The sequence below is a fragment of the Neomonachus schauinslandi genome, chromosome 1 (assembly GCF_002201575.2).
Source record: "Neomonachus schauinslandi chromosome 1, ASM220157v2, whole genome shotgun sequence".
NCBI classification, from domain to species: domain Eukaryota; kingdom Metazoa; phylum Chordata; class Mammalia; order Carnivora; family Phocidae; genus Neomonachus; species Neomonachus schauinslandi.
The window spans coordinates 213,898,051-213,906,612 of record NC_058403.1 but is presented as its reverse complement, the minus strand read 5'-3'; positions in this window follow the sequence as shown (position 1 = coordinate 213,906,612).

The following is an 8,562-nucleotide window of genomic DNA, read 5'->3' as shown; positions in this document are numbered from 1 at the left end:
GGAGGTGGGGATACGGGGGGGAGGGGGCCAGCGGAGGGGGCTGAGGGGGTCGCGGGGGCGTGCTGCGGGGGCCGGGGGCGCCGGGGCTGGTGGGGGAGAGCGGGGGCATGTGTGCTGGAGGCGGAGGCTGGGTATGGGGAGATGGGGTCTGGGCTGGACTGTACTCCTGGGCCGCCCCTCATCCTGCCCTGGCCTTTGTCTCCCTGGGGTCAAGCTCTTGAATGGTATCATCCTTCCAGCAAGCCCCAGAGGCCTCACTGTCAAGAGCCCCCATTTTGCAAATGGGGAAACTGAGGCTCAGAGCGGAGTTGAGAGTCCAAACCCACAGCTTCCCTTCTGTCATCTCAGTTTCTGGATCAGGCCACTGGGCCTCTGGGTTGGGGGAACGGATGGCCCCACCATCAGCTTGTTCCATACTTAGACCAGGGGTGCCCCCACCATGCAGTGAGGAGGGAAACAGGCATAGGGAGTCTGGTGGGGGAGGGGAGCATGGTCAAAGCCAGGGGGGAGGGCAGAGCCTGTGTTCTGCCCATCACACCCTGGCTTGGGCAGGGGTCTCCCAGGCCCTCCCCCAGCATCCTCCCCTCCCCAGTCTCCCCCCATCAGGCCCACCTGGCCCAAGATTCCCCAGGGACCGTGGAAGCTGCTTTTCAAGGCTTGGGGACACTCAGGCACGCAAAACCCCACGCTGGGCCAGGCTGAGGGTAGGCTGCCCCCGGCTCTGCTGCGCATCAGGGGGGTCCCAAAGGGCCTCCGTGTTCCTCCCCATAAAGTACTGATGGCAGGGTCTGGGGAGGCGGGAGCACAGCAGAGCTGGGCCTGGGTTCGAGACCGGATCTTGCTGTGGTCTTGGCAGTTCTTTACTCTCCATGAACCTTAGCCAGGAACCTGGGAGTCTGGGCATTGCCCCCCACCAACACGGGGGCCTCTGGGAGCCCAACTTGTCATTGGGCGGATGCCTCTTCAGAGGCACTGAAGCACTGAGGGATCGTGGGGATCCCCATTCCTCAGCATCTTGGGGGCCTCTAGGGAGCCAGGTGGGGAGCGGGGCTCTGCCCCCCGGGGCTGTGGGAGAGGCAGCCCCTCGCCCCCCTCGTTCCTGCTGCGTCAGATTAAACCGAGAAGACCCCATTCTTCCTTTCTGCTCTATTTGGATTTTTTCCTTTTAATTCAAGGAAGAAACGGGTGGAGGAAGGGGGAAGAAGGTGTTTAAATTAAGTCCTCGTAATATAAGAAAAATTACATTTTTTCTTTTCAGGATGGGAGTTTCATAAAGATAATTATTGTACTTACCCGTCCTGTCTCTATGACGAATGTTATTTTTATTTCGTGCTTTTTTATCTTCATCTCCTGGCGTGAGGGGCTTTTGCGGGGGGTGGGCAGAGGGGGCAGCCAGCGTGAGGACAGGCGGGCCGGGCTATTTCCATGTGTGTGAACGGGCTTCACGTGTGTGGAACCCCGCTGGCCCCCACCGGCCTCCAGGCCTCCTTCCCCTCCCTGTCCTGCGCCCCAAGTCCCCTTCCCTCATGACTCATTGCTGGTGCTGCTCTACCACCCCCGTCCCCTGCAGGGTGCTTGCCATGTGGGCCAAGAAGCAGGGAGCAATAATGGGGGGATTTTAGGCATGAGGACCGAATGTGCTTCTGCCTCCCTATGGCCTCCAGCAGGGTGGGTCCCTTTCCGGGGGAGGTGGGGAAGCAGCCTCTCTCCCAGGGGTTACTGGCTTCTGTTGGCTCCCAGATGGAGGACATCATTTCCAAAGCCCTTACTGTGTGACAGATGAGGCCCAGATAGAGGGTGACTTGCCCACAGGCACCAGAGAGCAGGTATTTGATCCCAGATCAATCATTTGGTTACACTGATTTTTTTGCTGATCCATTCAAAACAACCATATTTTTATCACCTTTGAACCTTGCCCTGTGTTGCCTTGGGGTGAGATGGAACCAGGCAGACACCCCCATTCTCTGGGGTCAGGGTTCAGCAAAGGGAGGGGCAGGGGGAGTGTGCAGGAGGACTTCTGGGAAATAGAGGGCATTGTGTCTGGGGCTTTGATGTGTGATTAGGAGTTTTATGGATGGAACCTCCCATAACCTTGGTCCAGGGTTGAGTTACCAGTGCGGGGAAGGCGATATAGCCCCAGGAGGTCTCTGGCACTGACAGCCCCCTACTCCGCCAATCCCCATCCCCTTCTCTTCCAGCTGCCACGCCACCCAATGCTGTGGACCAACCCTGCCTGAGGCTGAAGGTCTATGTTCGGCCGACTAGTAAGTGCTCAGGGCGCCACCCTTGTGTCCTGAACCCACAGAACCACTCAGTGGTCAGCAGAGCGGAGTTCTCAGACCACAGCCCTGGGAGTCCCACGACCTCAGCCATGGCTGGGGCAGCCCCTGCCCCGAGCCTCCGTTTCCCCATCTGTAAATGAGGACAACATTTCAGACATTTTTTTTTTTTTAAGATTTTATTTATTTATTGACAGAGAGAGACACAGTGAGAGAGGGAACACAAGCAGGGGGAGTGGGAGAGGGAGAAGCAGGCCTCCCGTGGAGCAGAGAGCCCGATATGGGATTCGATCCCAGGACCCTGGGACCATGACCTGAGCCCAAGGCAGTTGCTCAACAACTGAGCCACCCAGGCGCCCAACATTTCAGACATTAAGAGTGAAGGTGAAGTGCAGGACCCGCCTGTGCTGAGGCCATAGCCCCTTTTCATCCAAGAGTGAGCATCAGGAAAGTTCCCGAGATAGACCTAAGGGCCCGTGTCCTGAGCTCTTGAAACATCATAGCCACATCCAAAGAAGAGGGGGTCTCCGCAGCCCCTTGTGACCTCACCCAGGTGCTGGGCACACATGCCGGGGCACCTGCTGTTTGTCATGCTCTGCACAGGAGGCCCAGCCCCAGTGAAGATGGTCAGAAATGTCCCAGCTGAGGTGCGGCTGAGGTTGATAAGCTCCAGGAAGCCGAATGAGGGTGTGGGGGTGCAGATGGTTAGGGAGGGGGTGAGGGGGTTGGAGCCACCTGATGACCATTCTGTCTCCGTGTCCCCCCAGACGAGACGCTGTACGAGGCCCCTGAGCCCATCTTCACCAGCAATAACTCATGCAGCGGCTTGGGCAGCTGTCGGCTCGTCCTCAGCACCGTCCCTGTGCTGTGGACCCTCCTGGGCTCCTAGTCCCAGCCCACCTGGATGCCCCGCCTAGAGACCGGATAGAGACTCCAATTCTCCCACGACTGGTGCTGCCCCTGCCAGGCAGGGGGCCGTCCACCGCCCCAGGGCCAGTCCTGGGGGTGTGTGGCTGAGGACCCTGAGGCCCGAGAGGCCGGGTAGCTGGCCAGACCCTGGCCAGGCCAGCTCTTCTAGAGTTCTGGAGAACCCAAGAACCTCTCAGCAGTGTTTTTCTTTTATGGCAGAATCAGAAAGACTCAAGTTTTTAATTTAATTTATTCCTTGCTGTTGCCAGTGACTTTCGGAAGGAAACAGAGTGGGCGGGGCGGGGCAGGGGGTGGGGGGGCGTATGGCCCCCTGGGGCATGGGCATCAGGAGACGCCTGGTCTGGTCACTCCATTTGTTGGGTCCAGGCTGGAGCCCACCCTGGACCTCCCACGCACCCTTGGGACAGGCCGGTCTGAGACGGAAGGGTGAGTGACAAGTGCCCCCCAGGCCCGGGTCCAGGAATCGGAGCCCGCCTCAGACCCTTGTGCCCTGCCCTGCCCTCCTTGCTCCTGGTGATCCTTTCCCAGAGTGGAAATCCAGGATGTTTCACCGGGGGGCCCCTTCAGAGTCACAGCCCCCCGAGTCTTAGAACTGCTTGCCCCCCTCCCCCCAGCCTCACCTGATCACCCCCGAGGCCAAGAAGACATGACATTTCTGTAAATAGAGCCAGCAAGTATATACTGTGATTTATTTTTACTGTATTCCTAAGGACATCCTGGAAAGTTTCTTTTTTCTCACCCCTTCTTGGGAGAGGGGCACTTTTTTTTTTGGCGGGGGTGGGGGGGTGGGGGGACTTTTTAGAGTAGAAGCCACACTTCTCAATAAGCTGGATTGTCTGTCGGAGCCCCTCCCCCTACTCTAGGACCTAATGACGTTTATAAGAGAAAACAGGACAAAGCAGAATGTGGGGGCCACCCCCAGAAAAAGACACCCCCCTGACACTTTAAAGAAGCAAACAGCATTTATATGGATTTCATATTTCTACCCGCCTTTCCTGATCTGTGTTTTCTATATATTATATATACGTATATGTCGTGCGGCCACCATGAGGCTCAGGCACGCCGGGTGGGCTTTCGTAGGGCAGCGCGGGCTTCCCCCTCCGTTACGATCAACTTTGGATTCTGTATTTTTTTATAATAAAACGAGCATAAACCTCAAGGGTGTGCTTGTGTGTTTGGGCCCACTGACCCCAATTGGAGGGGCACATGGACCGCAACTTTGGAGTTGTGGCTGGACTCCCCTGGGGAGGGGTGTCTTCGAGGAGCATCTGGGGTCAATCATGATGGGTTCTTGGGCGGTTTGGAGGCCAGGCCCTGGGATGAGCGTTTTACGGGGCGCTGTCCTTCATTGCCCTCCTTGGCCCTCAGTTTCCCCCCCTGAGAAATGGGAATAAGCCCCCTCTCCCCCCTGGGGCATCTGGGAGGAGGGAGGGAAGAGACTGTGGACTCAGCAGGAACAAGTTGGAAGCCAGGACCCCAGGGCTGATCAAGGCCCCCTGCTCCCTCCTCCATGCTGGGGTTCAGATTCCATCATGGCTCTTTCACATTCTCTGACCTCTAGGTCTCCGAGCTCTGCTGCTGTGTGACTCAGTTTCCCTAACTGCCCAGGCCAGGGTAGGGGTCTGTCTGTTGCCTCTTAATCCCTTTATGGCTTTGCAAACGGCATGTGTTGGGGGCTGTGGGGTCCCAGGGGCCTTCACCGCAGCCTTGCCCCAGATAGGGACACAGGGAGGTTGGGGGCCACCCAGCAGGGCCAGTGGACGGGGGTCCTCTCAGCTGCTTGTCCCCTTGGTACCACCTGCCAGGACCGCATCCTCTTGGGCACAATTAGCAGGGAGGGAAGGCTCTCGGCTAATTAATTCAGCCGAGCGGGGCCCAGCGACAGGGACTGCCTCTTAATGAACCCAGTGAGCAGCACAAAGATCCCTGTGTGCACCCCGCCCGCCCTGCCCAGTGTCGCGGGATGGACGATCGACATCCGCGGATGTGCTGAGCACCATGGAGGCCCTAAGGATCCCCCATTCCACGGTGAGGACCCCGAAGCTCAGAGAGGGAGGAGGACTCCCTGAGGCTGCTTTCCCAAGACCCCTTGCCACAGGGGAGGGACGACTACACAGGAACCATGGGGCGGAATCCTAGCAACTGACTTCAATTTTCTTATTAAAAAAAAGTTACTGAGATGTAACTCACATACCACACCATCCATCCATTTAAAATGTTAGTACATTCACAGGGTTGCACAACCAGCTCCACTATCTGATTCCAGAATTCTCACCATCCCCAAAGGCAACCCCGTTCCCGTCATGTCACTCCCACCTTTGCCCCAGCCCCCGGCCCGCCCCCCTGGCCCCCACGAGCCCCCTTCCCGTCCGTGGATGAGCCTGTTCTGGACGTGTCACCCACGTGGACTCACACCCCGCGTGGCCTTCCGTGTCTGGTTCCCTCCCTGAGCGTCGTGGGCTCGGGGTCCATCCCCGGGGCCGTACGTGTGGGCACCTCGCTCCTGTTCTTGGCTGAGGAACACTCCAACATGTGGATATATCACATTTTCGTTATCCTTTCACCAATTTATGGACATTTAAGGTGTTTCCAGCTAGCCATTATAAGGATTTTTAAAAAGATTTTATCTATTTACTTTGAAAAAAAAAGGGGGGCACCTGGGTGGCTCAGTTGGTGAAGCATCTGCCTTCGGCTCAGGTCATGGTCCCAGGGTCCTGGGATCGAGACCCGCATCGGGCTCCCTGCTTGGTGGGAAGCCTGCTTCTCCCTCTGCCTGCCGCTCCCCCTGCTTGTGTTCCCTCTCTCGCTGTGTCTCTCTCTGTCAAATAAATAGATAAAATCTTAAAAAACAAAGATTTTATCTATTTATTTGAGGGGGAAGGAGCAGGAGTGGAAGAAGGGGCAGAGGGAGAGGGACAAGCAGGCTCCCCACTGAGCAGGTCCCCTGGGATCACTACTTGGGTGGAAGAAGAGGCTTTACTGACTGAGCCCCCCGGTGCCCTGAGGATCTTTTTTAAGACAAAGGTGTTTTGTTTTTTTTTTAAGATTTTGTTTATCTGAGAGAGAAAGAGCGTGCCACAAGCAGGGGAGAGGGACAGAGGGAGAGAGAGAAGCAGACTCGCCACTGAGCAGGGAGCCCGACGTGGGGCTCGATCCTAGGACCCTGGGACCATGACCTGAGCCGAAGGCAGACGCTTAATGACTGAGCCCCCTTCTTAACACAAAAAGTGACCTCAGATGGGTAAGCACAGAAATAGCTTTGTTCCCATGTCAGGGTCTTGGCACATGCTGTTCCTGCTCTCTGCTATACCCTTCCCACAGGTCGCTGATTTGCTGTCTCCCCCAGACCCTTCCGACTAGGTCAAATGTCCTCTCAACCTCCCTGGCCACGGGGCCACTCAGCCCACCCCCCTCGAGTGGAATCTGATTCTTATGTGCTCTCCCCCGCAGGCTGGGAGCTCCCAGGGGGCAGGGCCAGTCCTGTTTGGTCAGCACCGGGACCCAGTGCCCACGGCTGGGGGCTCCCCTTGGACTTGTCACCGGCTACATGCACAGTCACGCTCACCCACGCACACCCCCGTGCTGCCCAGCACTTGCAGGCAGGACCTGGGTCTCTCAGGACCCAGCCGGGTGCGTCGCCAGCCACGGATCCCTGCCTCGGGGACCCCGGTCGCTGTGCGGGATGGCTGCTCACTCCCAAGGCTGCACTGGGCACAGTGAGGCCCCTGTGGCCAGCACCCCAGCCTCAGCCGGAAGACGGGTACCTCCCTGCAGGGCCCCCGGCCAGCCATCCGCTTGCGGGTCGCAGCGGAGGGAAGGGATTTCCCCCCAAGGCTGGTTCCTGCTGCCTTGGTGCCCCACCACGGGGAGGCGGTCTTGAAGTTCCCCCAGCCCTGACGGCTGCTCTGGGATGGAGCTGGGCCGCCGGTCAGATTTGGGGCTGTCTTGGCTTGGAGGGGTCAGGCCTCCATCACAGGACAGGTTCTGGTGGTCCCTCTCCGTCTGCACTGGAGAAAAAGCCCCAGGCCCCAGTACCCCTTGCCCTCAGGACTGACCGGGGCCACCCTGACTGTAGGGGTCCCCTGGAGCCCCTTGATCACAGTCCCACAGCCAGAAGCCCCCGCCGCCCCTGCTTTCCACAACAGGTGAAGGCCACTGTCTCATCTGCAGGGTCCTCACCCCTGTGCCTCCCGCCAGCACCTGCTCCCCCGGGGACCCTCTGCCCCCCTGGGCGCACCCACCCCACCTCTGGGCCTGTGCCCTCTGCCTGGTGCGCCCTTCCCCCGGCCCACAGCCTCCCCAGATCTCGTCTGTCACCTCCTCTAGGCCGTCAGCTCCGGGAGGGCAGGGATCCCTGTCTCCGCTGGTCACTGTCCCGTCCTCAGGGCCTAGAACACGCCTGGTACATAGTAGGAGCTCCATGAATTCTTGCTGATGGAGCGACTGAGCACGGAAGCTGCATAACTAGACAGAGAGAGAATGTAACAGACGAGTTGCTTCCCAAGCCAGGGGCCGCGCCCCCAGCATTTTGGGCTCCTCTACGGTGTGCGGTCAGTGCCGGGCCCTTCCCTGGTCTGCGGGCCCTCGTGGCCTCTGGGCCCAATACTGGGGGCACCTATGGGTCATGGGAGGAGGCCACACTGTTGGGGCCCCTGACCCAGGTTGCAGGTGGCCGGGAGGCCACGAATGGACAAAGACAAAGCAAGTCCACAGCCCAGAAGCCCCCGAGGAACCATAAATCACAGCAAGATGACGTACAAGCCGGAAATTAAGTGGCCGCAGCCGGGCCGGTGTGGCCAGAGGGCACACTGCCGTGGGAGGGGCTCCTGTCCCCTCCTGGTCCCCTCCCCGGCGGCTGGGGCTGCGTGTGGCCCAAGTGCCCGGCACAGGGCAGGTGGCACAGCCACCAGACTGATGGGCGAGCCAGGCATTTCCTGGCCCAGACTTTCGGAGGCTGCGGGGGGGAAGCACAGGGGTGTAAGGAGCTGGTCCGGGAGCCATGGGAGGCTTTGGGGCAGGACGGGAAGCCCAGGAGGTGTGGACTGGGGGGTGCTGAGCACGAGGACCTGGACCGTCTCCAGGGAGGCGTCCAGGAGGCCGCTGCACACTTCGGTGCCTCCCTCCCTGCACAGTCCCTGGGGGAGCAGAGCCCCTGCCCGTGGCCACCGTGGATCCTCTGCACACTTACGGGAACCTCGGGGTTGCCTGCTCAGTGGTGGAGACCGGGATGTTTGGGGTGAGCCCCCTCCCTCTGAGGCCAGAGATTGGGAGAAACTCTCTGCGTGGGGGGGTTGCTGCTTACCTGGCAGCCGCTGACCCCCACCCCTGATCCAGAAACAGAGGCCCAGAGGCC